The sequence below is a fragment of the Ooceraea biroi genome, chromosome 4 (genome assembly GCF_003672135.1).
Source record: "Ooceraea biroi isolate clonal line C1 chromosome 4, Obir_v5.4, whole genome shotgun sequence".
In the NCBI taxonomy this organism is placed as follows: Eukaryota; Metazoa; Arthropoda; class Insecta; order Hymenoptera; family Formicidae; genus Ooceraea; species Ooceraea biroi.
The window spans coordinates 5,597,561-5,614,129 of NC_039509.1; the positions used below are offsets into that span (position 1 = coordinate 5,597,561).

A 16,569-nucleotide genomic window follows, 5' to 3' on the forward strand; every position below is an offset into this window, starting at 1 on the left:
AAATATTCTTTATGGTATGTTGAAATGCTGAAAAATGGAGATCACTTAGATTACCGAGACATGTCCACTTTCCATTATTTCTCTCATCTTGCCGCATTCTCCTTGATTTTTCTCTCGTTTTCGTCGAGTCCGATGACATTTCCTCTCTATGAACGAGAATGAAACGTCGTTTGCTGTGGGTGGGACTCGATCAAGGATTGGATCAGGAAATCAGACGAAATTGAATGCGTCTCCTCTTGTGTGCTAACGAAACAGATGATTCTGTACGTAAATGTCATTGTTGTAATACAATTGACGATATATTCGCAGCAGTAAAGCAGTATTTAGACCTTTATATTTAATAAAAAGAAAAGAATGACGACAAATTATTAAGTGCACAAATTAATCGGTGCATTTTTTGAAGAAATTGAACTTTTATTTGCTTCCTTGTTTTGAGAGGGGATTCATCAGCTGTCCGATAAACCGAGAAAGGTAACAGAAAATGATGACAAATATTTCGAAAAGTGACATGTTTATTATTTTTTTGTAAATAAATAAAATTTTGTAAAGGTTTAATTTCTTCAAAGAGAGCACCGAATTAATTTGCGCGCTTAATAGAATGCTGCGTCTCATTTAGCCCAAATGTTAATGCAAATAAAAGGTGTGTCGTGCACAGTTGACATTGCACATTCGTTAACTATCTAATGAGCATATTGGACAAATGCAACAATGCACACGCCATAAAGACTGAATCCACAGTGCTCGCATGGCTTCGTTATCTGCTGTCGTGACGTTTGCATACTCGTCTGAGTATTGACACACGCGACCTGCTACCGCGAACCTACGATTGCGATTCCGTCGAATAAATCCGATACTGCGGCCACGTTTACTATCGAGGCTCGCCAATTCGCGTGCAATTCGATTATTAGTTAACTTGCGTTAACGCACTGTCTCCTTTACCTTCACGTTGCGGATCGAACGATCCGCATCCTTGATCTCGATCAGACATCGAAATGCAAAACTTCCGAGTGAGTCTGTTTCTAGGAAAAATATCATTGAAGTTTGGAAAATTTCAAAAATCAGGCTGGAATAATAAAGATTTGCCAAAAACGAATAACCGAAATGCGAACTCCCATATCGCCGGATCTTGCGAAATTGCAATTCGATGGCTATTCGATTCTCGAAGTGGCGCATTGTCTGTACACGTACGTGACATCAGAGTTGCGAGACGGTCGAGCAAACTCTGAACGAACGAAGCGTATTCTGGCGATTGATTGCAATCCCGTTTTTTGCCCTTTCCCAACTTTTTACGGTGCGTTTTTCCGTTTGCCCCGTTTCTCAGGTGAAACGAGACGTGTAAAAATATGGCGAGGGTCTAAATGTAACATGTCTAATGTCACTCTTGGTGGATGACCATCGCTATAATGTCAAATACTTCCCTGTGTTACCTCGACAATCTTACGTACAGGGATGTGCGTATTAACCGCAAGTAATTTTCACGGACGGCGGAACACGACTGTATCCTGCACGTGCAAAGAGGCATTTTTTCCCCCTCGGAAGCACGCGTTCTATGGTCATATCCAACGAGTGTTTTACGGTTATCGCTACGAGGAAAAACGACTTCCACCTCTTTACCGGAGATGCTGTATGTACAGCGCGACGCGATTGTAATCGAGACAAAATGCAGAACTAATGAATTTATTAACCACGATACAAATGACACGAATGATAGCTCAAGACGCGGTTGACATAAATTGTAAATTGAACGTTTCAATCCTATTTTGGAAGCTCGACAATTATATTAATGATTAATAAAGCTTCTCGTGAAAGCGTGATGGTTCAATTAAACATTGATCGTCAACGTAAATAAAGTATCTTGATAAAATTATACTCCACATTTAATTATCCGAAATTGCAATATAATTACGACGTCTCAAAACTCGCACGTTGTTATCAGATAAGAACACAGGATAAGATCAAGACGTAAGTGTGATAACGATTATATATAACAGACTTTAAAATCTCATCTCATCAATACATCTTGCTGCATCTGACTCAATCCTCGCGAAATTGTTCCGCTGGAATTATTGATCTTGCTTCACTGAATGCATTGTGCACGTTGCACGATTCTAACATGTGATATGTACAATGACATTTGAGGTTTGCGTACAAACAAGAGCAATGCGCGCCGGTCGAGAGCTAATAGGAGCACGTTTAACGAAGGACGGGGACCGAGGCAAGGCGGTGGATTCCATGTAATTAGGAGGGCAGACTTGTCAAGGTTGAGGATCACTGGTTGGGTCTCCGCATCCATGGAGATAAAAGGGGACTGGCCGTGGCGAGTCAAAGCGTGGAGCGTCTCTTGTTTCGCTCGTTCGCCCGTTCCTTTCCAGCAGAATTGCGAGTTTAACTTTCCTTTTTCCGGTGATATTGCGTCTTGACTTACAATTAGCGCGACTTCAAGAAGAATCGCGATATCTGATGAAAGATGGGATCGATCGTTGCGCGTACAACGGTGTGCACTTCCGCCTCCTGTTTCTATAATTATCGAAAGATATTAAAGTTTACCTCTTTTTCGCCCTCTCTCGTTCTCTTTCTTTTACAAGAGAATGTAATGCTAAGCTTAATATCCGACGGAATATTCGGTGAAATATTCTTCTCTCACGGCGAAGAACCCTGGCGGCGGAATCAATATTCCGACACAACTTCCGCAAAACGCGCCGCCCTGAGAAAATATCGAGCGAGGAAAATCGAGCGTGAGATTACACGCGTGACTTTACGAGCCACTTTATTAAGGATATATCATCCTTCGTGGAAAATCGATAGGCGGGCCAGAGTTAACGGCCGGCCTCGGCGGCGGCGGACCGCGATTGACTATCGGCCACAATTGACGTCTAATCTACTAATAATGAAGTTACGCGACGAAGGTGAGCAGCGTGTAATGCAAAGTAATTAACGAAGAGATTAGCGGCGCGAGAGCTAATGTCTATTAAAACGACACGTCTCTTCGTCTTGCCAGTTGATAGATGATCTCTCGCGACTTCGAGTCTCCCCGAAATTGCGCATGAAGCTAGCAGGAAACGAGCGATCCAGCCGCCTCATCGATACTTTAGTCATCGGCTCTTCACTCGGCACGCGATATGAACCTTTGCGCCGTGTGCGAACATCGCATTAAGCGGCCGCAAAAAACTTATCCGCCAACTTCCAACAAGTTACGAAGTACGTCGAAGCGAGGCGGTTTCCGCCGCGACCAACTTGTGGCCTTTATTCGCCTTTATTCGCGGGCTCCACTGCGAATGCGTGCATCTCGGCTGCAGTATTTACGCTCCTCGTGCAAAACCCGAACGGGAGCGTACGAATGGTCCGTGGTTAACGCTGCTACATTTTCACTTAATGCTTTTCACCATTTAGAATGCGTTAAACTATAATTACGTCCCTGCCCCCGCGTTATCATCATCGCTCACCTCCCGCAAATGGCACTCATCGAAACCCATTTATCGCTCGTCGCTGGCTCGCGCGGGATCATTTCCATCCAGAAGCGTAAATTTATATTTAGGATGTCCGCGGAGCGTTAGGCGAATATCCGAAAATCGAGTAATCGGCGACGGCTAAAGTGTTTAAGCTCTTCGTCGAGACCGAACCAGATCCTGAAATCGAAATCCTAAATCTTGCGTAAATCTCGCCACGGTTCGATGGAATTACGTTCGCGTTTTGCCGAGGTTCGTCATGCGTTAAATCTGCGCTCGGTTAAAGCTTCTAAAGTACGCCGCATATTTATCGTATGTATAGAAAATACAAAATGCACGGAAGCACGAGGTAGTTAGTTTAACGTTAACATCGTTTCCTGCTCGTTTTGCCACTGCATTTTCGCGCTGCGTACCGCCCGTCCCGCTAAAACGGCGGGCGCGCGTTTTATCGATAAAAGGTCAGCTGTTGGAAATTTATTGTAATAATTTCCGGCGCCGACGCAAAAGCTGTTAAGCTCGATGGACAATGAACGCCGGGTGGCCGTTGAGGATCTTATTAGAAAAGTTCATAAACCGATTAAGACCTCTTTAAAGTTTAGCCGAAAGCGGCTTAACAGAACGCTGAATCGCGGTATACGAGGTCTAATAATGCCGTACGAATTTATCGAGTGGAGGCGCGATTCACGAGGAATATCCCCTCGAAAAGGATGTCATCCGCATCATTTTTCGGATTTATATAATCCGGAGATTCCACGCGGATGTTTATGTATTTAGGATCGATAACTTTAATCTCCTTGCCGTCACGAGCGCACTTTTTCGCGCGACGCCGCGTTCGCTCTCTCGAGAGACGCGACATTCATTTTGTCGACCAAGTAATAAAAACGTCTCCCTCGTCAAGAAGTGGATGTTGCAGTGGTATGCTGGTGGGTGCTGCACCTGTGTGTTACCCGTTGACGACGATAAATAGCACCGTGTCGCGTTAATAGCGAAGAGCCGCTTTCAATAAAATTGCACGAAGACGCAAAAGAAAGAGTCGACTGGTCGCTAAATGGCTAATTATCACAGCCGTTTAGCGATGTTATCTTGCGCTGCTCGTGACAATCTTACTCACAAGGAAAGGTTTTTAGGTGTTACACTCGGATTTCAAAAATTTTTTGCATGCAGGTAGGGAGGTCCCCAAATAGAAGAAAAATGATAAAAGTAGCGGCCCAAATGCATATTTGCGCGCTACGTGCGCAATTTTCGATGTTAGGTTAATTACTCAAAAATGCTATTTCCAATCGAATTCTTTACATTTTTTATTTCACCTAATGCACAACGCTTTAAAAAGAAATCAAAACCAAAATTAAAACTGAAAGAATTAAAAACCTCCCTTGACCAGATCTTTTATGTCCTCGTTATGGATTCTGATCAAATCTATTTAAAGTCGCGTACAATAAATCACGCAGAAAGAGCAAACTACGATCTGCGCAATGTACAATTATTCGAAATTGTGTGCATTGGCAGTTGCAGTAAAAAATTAAAAAAGTTACGATGCAAATACCATTTTTGAGCAATGGGCCTTTTATACGCACCGTGCTCGCGCGGCACGAGATTACATTAGACGCTCGTATTTTCTACACACACACACGCGCGCACACACACACAAAAGTATTCAAAGCAATATAAATGTGCATTAGGTGAAATAAAAAATGTAAAGAATTCGATTGGAAATAGCATTTTTGAGTAGTTAACCTACATCGAAAATTGCGCACGTAGCGCGCAAATATGCATTTGGGCCGCTACTTTTATTTTTTTTCTTCTATTTGGGGACCTCCCTACCTGCATGCAAAAAAGTTTTGAAATCCGAGTGTAACACCTAAAAACCTTCCCTTGTCAGTATTAAGGGAAGACTACGTTCCATCTCGGAGATACATTTTGGAGTCCAACAAGAGCCCCCCCCCCCCATTTTTCGACACTTTGTCGAATCATCGAACGTCGTGCGGGAATTCGTATCTCTCGATAGATGGATTCGCTGGCTTCGTGCGTTAGCAAATTGTTGGAAAAAGGAAAGATTTATGCGCAACACGCGGCAAAATCCCACAACGCGTGGCACCGCGAGAGATGACAGTGGTTGTTGCACTCGGCCGGCGATAAATAACGCCGCGTCGTGTGACAGAGCGTCAGAGATGTTATTAACGACAATCGATCTAATATTAATCTCGCCCACACGTTCGCGGGTGCGCGCGTACACACGGACGGCACGAGGGTCCGAGGGAGAGGTGGCGGAGAGCGAGAGCGCGCGTCTGGTCGCGCGACCTCGCAGGGGACAGTGCTCCGAGCGCGCGCTGATTGGTCCGCCAGCGCGGGGCCAACGGAAAGTATCGTCTGCGGGGTGCACGCACACACGATCGGCGGAGAGGGTTTTCCCCTACTCCCGCGATCGCGAGACGCGTGGAGGGGGTAGGTTGAATCGCGAAGAGGGAGAGAGATGCACCGTCATCGATAGCAGCGAGGAAAGAAAGCGGTGGGAGAGAGACGGATCGTTGTCGGGAGGGAGAGAGAGAGAGGAGAGCAGGCTGATTTGAACGGGCAGGGATGCGCTGTGCAAGCATCGGCGGCGGATCGGGCGAGGGAGAGCGCGCGGTTCTCCGCGCGTTGAAGGGAGGCGGACGGACCGAAGCGCTGCGCCGGTGCGAGAGAGACGGGTCTATATTCACGGTGTCGGTAGGGATAGAACCCGCACTCGGGGAGAAAGAGAGAGAGAGAGAAAATCTCATATGTACGTGTATGTTGAAAAAAGATGGAGCGGCACAGCTGCGACCGGCCAAGAGAGAAGAAAGATGGGATAGTGTTAATATTTGGCTCGAAATAACGAGAAATGAAAAGAGACGAGGACCAGTCGCACAGCAACTGGTAACTAGTGCGACAAGGAAAGGATGAGAAAGAGATCGAGAGAGAGAGAGAGAGAGAGAGGGGGGGGAAGAACGTTATTCTGTGTGCAGCGTGGCAAACCGTGCGAGTCGGAGTGAGATGGCGATGCAGCGTGGGAGTAAGGGAGAGAAGAGAGATAAAGACAGAATGAAAAGCCGGTGGAGGGGAACTGCGAACAGAGGGGATGGGCGAGCGGCGGCAGGAAAGCCGCCGGGCGCCATACTGCCGTCCGCTCGTTCCGCGTCCGCACAGTACGCGCCCAGCGGCTAGTCGCGGTATATCGCGGCGTCATCTTCGCCGCCGTCGTTGCGGTCGGTCGTTCTCTCGGTCGGCGCCGGTGGTGCGCGTAACACGCACGCACACCCACGCACCTACGTTCTCCCTTTGTCGCGCGACGACGCGTCGGTGCGCGCGCCCGCGGAGCGGTCGCCCCGTTCTCTCGGCCGGCGTTTCTTTTTCATTTTCTCCGCCGTCGCCCCCCGTGCGTTGTCCGCGAGGACGCACAAGGAGAACAAGGAGCGGAGGAGACGTCGCAGGCGGAACTTTTTTCTGCCGCAACCAGGACCCGTTATCGCCGTCGTCGTTTCCCCGCCGCCTCGCCGTTCCTTCCCTCCCGCGGAGCGCCTCCGCACCGCACTGAGATACAAGGTGAGTGATGCACGTACACCTGACGGAGCGGCGGCGGAGACGCGTTTAAGGTTATGTGATCGCTTGCGGCGCCGACGTACGCACGGAACTAGGATTCCAAGTGCGGAGAGTGCCCGGCGAGTGCGCCGAGTGCACTGCCTCGGTTCCGCTCGACGCGAGGTGCCCCGTGTCGCATTGCGCTCCGTTTTCCCCCTTTTATCGACAATGCCGTTCTTACTTTCGTTTCGCTGACGCGGTACGAACTCCGCACGCGTGCCGCAGCGGGCGGAGATGGGAGATCGAATCAATGGCCGGCGAGATCGACAACCGTATTCCCTCGTCAGGAAACGGGAAACTCCCCACGGTATTTAGGCGATTCTCCGTAGGGAAGATGATAATCTATGATAATAAGTGGATACAGACAGACGGAGACAGATAGAGATGTCACAATATCTGCGTCACGCAAGATCAGAGGCGCGTATCGAGAGTTACGTGTCGAATCATTGGAAGATCACTGCCTCGGTGATGCCGATTACTATATCCTTGCCATCGCTGGCTTAACCCTAGCTTCCCACACAGGGGTGCCTGAAACCTCAAGTAAAATAGGTGTAAAGCAATTCATGATTTTTGAATGTAATCTTTTTTTCTCAAGCGAATATTTTACAAACTACTTTGTTTTTCAAATTTTCCTATGAATAGCCATATTCCTTGACGTGTGACATATCGATGGAAAAAAGTGATTTAAAATCAGTTGATTTTTTAAATATTTTTAACTAAATGTTCGTGGGATAGCCTGTACCTCAGTGTGGGAAGCCCGTGAAAATTGAAGTTGTGGGAAACTAGGATTAACTCGTTGCTCGAAAACAACATGGTAATCTGTACACATAAAATCCCTATTCTGTCTGTCGTTGAATTGATCGGGCACTTCCCGACATGCTAGAAACACCAAATTTCGCATGGTGATAGGGGTTCACCCCCAGGTAATGGGACAATTCTTGAAATCTTTAATTTCAACAATGATAACGCCTGGCGTGGACAGGCGTTTCCCTAGTCAGATTATATTTTTCATTCTCGAGCAGAACCACGAGGAACACTGACCTTTGAACGCGTACGCTTCAGTTGCTTCGATAACTTGAATTATCTTGCAATTACATACGTGTCTCTTTGAGAATCGTAATCGTAATTACAAGCAGAAACTGAGAGCATTATGGAAGAGATTGCTTTGGGAAGATAAGCGAGGAAAACGAGATAATGGTAGGCAGAACCGTGAGACCGTTAGCTGCTCTCGGCGGAGGGTGAAGAGAGGGCAGGAGGTTTGGGGTGCAGATGTTCTCCGCGTTTCGCGAGGCTAATTTCGTCGGCGGTGAATCTCGCGCGATCGAACGCGTGGGGGATTCGCGGAACGGAGGGCAGAAAGTGAGAGCTAGGTCGAAGAGCGAGACGGTGAGCTAGGTCGTCCACGCATCTTTGCGCAAAGAGAAGAAAGGGAAGAACTCCGATGCAACATGGAGCAGACGGGAAGAATTTGCTCCGCGGTTTGTCGCCACGGTGGGAAGTTTAAGCATAAAGTTTGACTGCCGCAACACTTTTTCCCTTCGAGGAAATCGAGGAAAGGGAGCAAAGAGAAAAGGGATCGCTACGGTTGACGCCGTTAACGAGCGCCTCTTCTTTACCGAATTCATTCCTGATTCAGCTCATTTAATTTAAATTTCTCGACGCCGCAAGTGCGGTTGCGCTTTCCTCGAAAGAAGTTGGAGAAGATTACGCGGTCGTTAGTCGCATGCGTGTCTTACGATGAATATGAAAATGACAGAATTACCGGCGATAATCACTAGCTTCGGTAGCTCGCCGTTCGAGTTAATAACAGCTTAATTATTTAAGCCTAATTAATTATTAAAGCCTAATGCTATCATATTTCCATTCCAAGGAAAGGAACGTGTATAGACTGCCAGTGCTGTAACTCACGGCGAAGAAGTTACTAAATTATAAGAATCCGGAGAAAGAGAAGTCTTCAACCCGCAAATTGCATATTAGCGTTTCATGATAAAGTGACCGATTGACGTTCCATGAGAGTTCCAATAAAATTCACGTGAAATAATCTCTCATGGACTATCGAGCGGGAAGCATCGAACCCCGTGGCCGTTCATCGAGAGACATCTACTCCGTCAAACAGCATTTTGGAAGTTCTGGGGACCGTCTCACGTTTATGTGCCTCATCGATGATGCATAGCCGCAGACGTAGCTGCCGCTTACGACAGGCGACGCGCGGGAGTCGGTCGACCGTCTTATACGTTACGACCGTTTCTTCCTGCGCCCGCGGCATAAATTTCGAGTTCTGACTGCATTATGCATGCCGCGCGATGCACGAAATATTACCATAAGTGGATGGTGCGGTACCGCCATCGCGCGCAAAGACGGATCGCCGTCCGCGGCGAAGGCACCGTCTGGCTGCAGCGGGCTGCAACGCGTGAATCTTTAATCGTCGCCGAAAATTGTGTCGCCGCAGTGCGTTCCCGAGTGCGCTCGCGTCTGACCGTGGCAATCCCCACGCGATCTGGTTTCGCGTAACGTGGGCGATCTCACGGCGGAGACGACGGCTTTTTTTTGCAGTCACGGACATTTCTGCGCCGTTCGAAAGTTTAAACGGCTCCGCGACATTTCACTGCTCCGTCTGGCGTCACCGTCTGGCATTATGCAGCATACTATGCAAAAGTATAACATTTACTTTGTGTAATCATATCTGTATGCCCTTCAAGCAGTTCTCCAATACTTCGTATGCATTCATACGTACTTTTGAGATAAGTAATTGCACACGGTGGAAGTTGGAACATGCAGCTGCGAAATTTCTCGCTCGCTCGCTCGCTCGCATGGAGGAGCTTCTGAAATCAGAAGTTTTGTGGAATTACCAAACACGGCGAAAGAAAGAAAAATGATGGTGCCGAATCCATTCGGGAGACCCGTTGCCAAGCAGCTGATGTGCGACGTGCTCCTTTTGCTTCTTTTTCGGACTGGCTCGAATAAAATCGAACTCTTTGTTTGGTCGAAGAAAGGGATCCGCCGAAGCTCTCGGCTCGCCTGCTGTCAAACTTCTCTCGTGTCCGCCAATAACGGCGACGACAACGCGAGATCCACGCACTCCGTAATGTGACAAAGAGCCGACACGTTTTCGCGGCAGATCCATTATTCTCATTTCCGAGATCGTCCGATAAAAAATTCGCAAACATTCTGCCAATCAAAATCGTGACGCTAATCGTGCATGTACCCCTGATGTGTTAATTGCGATTATAAAATGATTTGAAGATCATGGAAGTGATTGTTAATTCTGTTATGTAATATTACATTTTTTTCTATTTTATATTATAATATTATTATGTTATATATTATATTATTATATATTATTATATTTTATGCTGTAACATGCTGGTAATAATTATAATGTTATTGTTATAATCGTAATTATTACTAATATTATATTGTTATATCGTGATTGTTACTAGTAATTATATTGTATTAAATTGGGGAATATCACGTAATATTGAGAGATTATCCAGGAATTAAAGTTAGACAGTGTTCATCGGCTCTATACATGATTTATGCATATACGTGCGTGCGAGTGATCCAAAACAGCATCATGTAATTCGATCCGCTTAGGCCTGCGTGAGGCGTTATCGTTGATGTAGCTTCTTCTTTACAGTCATCGATTGATTCGCTCTAATGCTGAACTCTATTCATTCGCCTACCACTTCATCCGCTATAAACGCAATTCTTAATCCGCTTGCTCTGCTCACTTGAGTTCCGCGATCAGATCAATGTTTCTTCATGTATTTTTTATTTCATAATTCTCTTTTTTAAACGTATAACGATTATTGTGACTTATCGACTTTAAGATTATTTGTCAAACGAGAAGCCGTGGATCGAGATTCTCAAATTAATGATACATTGATTGAAAATTTCGTTGGACCATTATGTTACGAATATTTAGCTACTCGACAAGTTAAGAATTAATCGATTTGTTTACCTTTTCTACAATATGCCTCGTTAATTTCGATTTAGTCAAGACGATTTTTCGTCTTCCGCGGAAAGACTCTCCGGACTGGCGTTCTCTTATCTCCCGCACAATTAACATTAATGAAAAGCCATCGACGTGCAGCCAGGCTCTCTCACGCTCGTTCATTAAGACTCATTAGAGACATACTGACCTCACCCGATCCTCATGGGCTGTATGGCGCGGATCGGACTCCCCTTTGCACATGTTCTCTTTCGATGCGTCCATAATATCATGTCAGATTGTAGATCCGATCCATGAGACTTTTATAATTGCTTTTAACGCATTTTAACAGCGTCGTATTACAAAAGGTACTCGCTACCTGACAAGTTATAATATGGTTACAATATTTTTTTATTATCTTTATTGTGCAAAGTCAGATAAGTGTAGGAAGTCTTTGCTAGAACTGGTGTGAAGATAAATAGATGATTTTTATTTTAGATATAGCATTTCAATCCATTCGTGTCTCAGACCATCTCATGCTGAAAAGTGTGAGCCTTCTCTTTTGCATCTTGTCTCATTTGTTTTTTTTTTTTTTTTTTTTTTTCTGGTCATTTGCCGAGGTTTATTTGAGCGAAACATTCAAATATAACATCTTACATCAGTGCAAAAAACATCGTACTTTATACGAAAATGTATATCTTACATCATCGAAGAAACAGATTCTTGCTTATTTTATTATTTATTCAATCATCTTTGTAATACGAATTAAAGCTGTATAAGGTTATCGATTGCAACTGCTCAATAGCAGTCATAATATTTTAACAGTTTTATATTGAGAGAAAAATTCTTATTTATTTTATTATTCGTTCAATTATCCTTATAATCCGGGTTAAATGCGCAATTATGCGTCCGTTATTTCAAAAGATATGAAAGATAACTCGGTAATATATTATATCATTATCAAGTCGTATGTAAGGATCCCTTAGGCCATCTGGAGCGTCTTGTGTAACGCATACATTACGAAATGTTACATGACGAAGTAACTTCTTAAAAAGTAGCTGTTAATTCCGCGAGAAATCATATCTTGCCAACTTTCGTTCGCTTTAGCGCATCGTATTCTTTTCAGAGCCCGCAGGAAGTTTCGAGAGCATCCAGCGGGTTAATGGCATTTCAGCGGCATTTACCGCTAACGGTGTCCTCTTGATAATGTCGGCCGCCCTAACGCTTTACGAAGCGACTTGCACGAGGAAATTTATCGCGCACTCGAAGATACGAGCGGTATCGAGAGTCTCGTCTGAAGTACTATGGTGTTCGCGAATGACTGATGCATTTTTACGTGGCAGTCTGCATAGCGTTGCCCGGCGTGTACGGTATTCGCATGGTATTCGCCTGCGGTATTTTAGCGAAGAATTTTAGCGCGCGTTTTTATTCGATGAATATTTGCGCGCCCGCATACCTTGCTATCCGCGTCCGTACGTGAGTGCAATCCTTGAAATTATATATAATAGGACATAGTTTGCTTGCTTTGCGTAGAGCCGGCAAATGTATTTTCGACGGCGACATGGTTTTCCGGTAATACCTTTCCGTCAGGGTGGAACGAATCGCTGTGAATTTTTTTCCTGCGTGTTGCCATAAAATAACCGTCTGTTATTTTTTCTCTTTTCCTCGGGAAAAACTTCGCGAACGCGCACGGGAAACAAGGGGGAGAGACATATTTTTCGCACGGTGTAGTGCCCGCATCCTGGTCACGATTAATTAACCCGGTTGGCGGTCAAGCGTGTCCCATTTACGGACTTAAATGGAAAATGGAACGCGAGCACTCGGCATGCAGACGGCCGTCTCGCGCTGTCAGATTGCAACTTGACAGAAAAAATGTGGATTTCCGACAAATAAAAGCCACATGGAATGGAGACGCGCTGCGTGAAAATCATTGGAAATTAAAGGCCCAAAACTCAATCGCTCTATTCCTGAATCACAATGGTTTTTGCCAATCTTCTGCGACCGTCACCAACGGAAATCCTCAAATTAGTTAAAAGGGTGGAAGTCTGGACAAGTTCGTTTCGAGATCGCGAATCCTGGTTTTAAACGTCAAATTCCGCCAGCTATTTCCATCACGATTCTTTTTTTCTCTTTGCCCAAGTGTCGGTTTCCGCTTTCGAGGAAGCTGCTGTCTTGAATATTAATTAACGGTTGGAATATTCTTTTCAGAGAGTAATGAATATTGTATACTTTATGATTTAATTGTTATTATAATAATATACAGTAATAATAACATGCGGATTAATTAATTATTTATTTAGTTATGAAAATTAATATTGTATTTCATTATTATACAAGTACAAATAATGTGCAATTAGTACACATAAAATATATAGTTTCAATGATTCTCTCTCTTTCTCTCTATTAATTTCTTATTTTATTAAAACGTTGTTTGTACTTTTCCAATTACCATCGTTTGCAAGTACGACCATTATTTATTCTCTGATAAATATGTAAGCATCCGTTGTTGTTTGCATATAAAATTTCTTTGGTACCTCCTTCTCGCCGACATATTCGAAGAGCAAACGATTACCGTAATCTCATTACGATAACGTGTATTTATCGTGTTAAAATACGCACACAAAGGAGGTGCGCGCTCAAAACACGATAAGCTTACGCCGTGATATTACGTGAGATAAACGTTTAAATAGTCGCCCAGAGGGATACTAACAGCGAGCTGATATTAACCAACAAGTACATTATAATATTTTCAGATGTAGAATTACGTAGTACCGCGGGAAAAAGTAAATGAGCAAAATTAACCGATACGGGGGAGCGTAACGAACAGGAATACGGTAATTTGTTGCAGCGTTCTTGTCATCTCGTGTCCAGTATCTAAAGATCGACAAGGCTCTCGAAGGAAGTTGCGCCCACCCTCTCTCATTCTGACTTCCGCTCGTGCATACAATGCCAACCTTGTTTTTCTCCGCGATGCACTTGAAAGAAGATATCCGTATCTTACTCACGTTGAACGTTCAAGCGAACGCATTCTTCGTTTAAATGTGATCGCGCATTTTCGCGCGGACATACTTTCTTGACGGTTTCCGTTTTCTGCCGGCATCGGCAGTACTTTGGTAAAATCACGATGCTGATATAACAGTTTGCTTCGCAAAATGATCGAGTTCCCACGATGTTTCATAAAGTAAACTTGGAAAACTTGGCCGCTCGTAGCAGGGTTTTTGAAAAATGAAGATGCGGCGAATCACGGCTCGTTATTGGACGTGATGCAATTGAAAAGTACGTTGAGTATTATTATATTGGATTGACCGCCATGCACCGACATTTACGTATTGCAGTCACCAGTTGCGCGTTCATGTATTGTATCGAGAAAATTGGAAAGCGATATTTCAATGGATCCTTGTATTTCTTTGCCGAGTAAGAAATTCGTGTACATATGTACAGATGATGGAGAAAGGAAAGAGAGAAGATACGATATATCTCTCACTGAGGGGCCAGGCATCGACGCATTCTGTTTCTTCTTCTTCTGCTTGGTCGTTCGCCGCTTCGAAAATCCGTCACGTCGAACGGGGCTCCGCTCGTATTTTACGTCACCCCCTAAATCACACGACGAACCAGAGTAAACGTCGAGTATATAGCGCGCGATTGCGCGTGTGCTGCACATTTGGGCGAGGAGCGACGCTCAAAGTGCGTCCATAAAAGCGCGATTGCGCGCCGAAAAGCGGCTGGATTTCGACGGACAAATTCTTTAGTGGAATCGAACTCGATCCGCCAGATTACCGGGATTATTGCGAATCCCACCGGGAGCCTGCCATTTCTCTCCAGCAAACTCGGGGAAAATCGAGCGGGCCCGAGGAATTTCAATGAGCGGCTTGAACCGATTCTCTTCGACTTTAAATTAACATGATCATATCGAGACTGAAGTAAGAATAATTCCTAATTTTATTCGAGAATTATGCTTTTATCTGTCTGTAATATTAAAGTAGACTTTTTAAAGTATCAAGATAAAAATTTCCATTTTTTCTGCAATCAATATTGACATTTCGGAAGTTATACGGTTATGATTGTCACATATTGTTATTATCACATATAATTTATTAAATACTATCGAGAGAGAGAGAGAGAGTAAAAGCGCGAAGCATCCTGTAGTGGAATACGTTTGGTGGACATCAAAGTCAATTACTGTGGCGCTTAGAAATCCATTTTTCTTGCTCTCTGCTATACCGTCCTACTGCAATATCGAGTCGCAGTGGCAATAATTCTCGTGCGAAGATCGATAAATACATCTCACAACCTCGCGCATGCTTTTTTAGCCGTAAATCTTTCGGCAAGAAAAATATTGGCACTGCTTATTGAGCCACTTTGTATCCGGTTATAGCTTTACTAACGTTCATGATTAATTGATCTCGATACTTAAATGTGTGCATGCAGATGCGTTATTAACGTACAAGATTTTTTTTCTGCTGCGCAGTTAATATCATAAAATGAATAATTGAAAATAAAATTTGTTTCCATTGTAATCGATAAATCATTTCGTCGTGTTTTAATTTATTTGCCGATATCGGAAAAATCAACGTTTGATTAGTAAATTTGCACGACTGACGTTGGAAATTGATTGTTAAAAAATTTTTGATGGATTCTGAACGCGATTAATAACGGACAATCGTCTCGCATGATTGTTTTTCCAAAAGTATTTATGATAAAAAATGGCATGCTAGCAACGTGTATTGATTTATACTAAACAAAGTAGGTGCAATATCGTATGTATCGTACGCGTGAATGGATTTGCAGTTTGCAAAGTTATGAATGGGCTTAGAAGCTGACTGTGTGCGAATATGCGTTAAAGCGGCAGTTTTACGACGTATGTATGTACTTATGTGATGTAACTCTGTTAACATAATTCTAAGTCATTTCCGTTGATTGATGAGAACCGCTCCATCGAGATACTAATCGCATATTTACCAGTTTAAGCATGAACGAAATCTTATCGCGAGAGTGGTAATGGTGTCAACGTAAGAGGAAAGGTGAACTCATGACTCACGAGTGTCTGTGTCTGTAGACGAACAACACGTATAAGTCAGTATTACACGAAACGAGAAAATTGTCTTTCAATATTCCATCGTGCCGCAGGTGTAATATGTTTTGTACATTCGACTGATCATTTTTTAAAATTACAATCATATCTCAATCATAACTTTTCGCAATCTGGAAAGGCCACACAAATGCACATTTGTCCTTTACAGTTTCGTGGGTTCGGTCTGTGTTTTATTCAACAATATGCTGATATTTGCATTTAGTTCGCTGACGACGTGGGAGAAATTGTGGGTATCGACATTTCGACGAAGCCGGCCCACGTTAATGAAGAAATTCCTGAGAAGCTGTCGCTCAATCTCTTTGACAGTAACTGACAGCGCGGCTGATATATATTCTGTTGCCGATGAAAGTGGAAATTGCCTTCTCTCTATCACAGTTTCTAGGGGAAGTTACACGCTTCTCGCGTGTAGGTTGGCGCGGCGGAGGGTAAATTATGTTCGGTGTTATCGGGCATTGTTAAACTGGAGTTGGAAGCCCATGGTATTAATTCCGTTTTGCATTTTA

The 16,569-nt window shown here is 44.2% G+C and overlaps 1 protein-coding gene across 3 annotated transcripts in view; it reads left to right on the forward strand.

Moving 5' to 3' along the window:
• Positions 1-16,569, forward strand: part of LOC105282476 (dystroglycan) — a 69,426-nt gene that overhangs the window by 22,101 nt on the left and 30,756 nt on the right. For 2 of the 3 annotated variants that reach the window (XM_011344441.3, XM_011344443.3), the window contains exon 1: positions 6,589-7,007. The exons of the other annotated variant lie outside the window; for it this stretch is intronic. The gene's annotated coding sequence lies outside the window, so the exon portion shown is untranslated. Of the gene's footprint in view, positions 1-6,588; positions 7,008-16,569 lie in introns of those variants that run through there. 3 annotated transcript variants of the gene reach the window in all.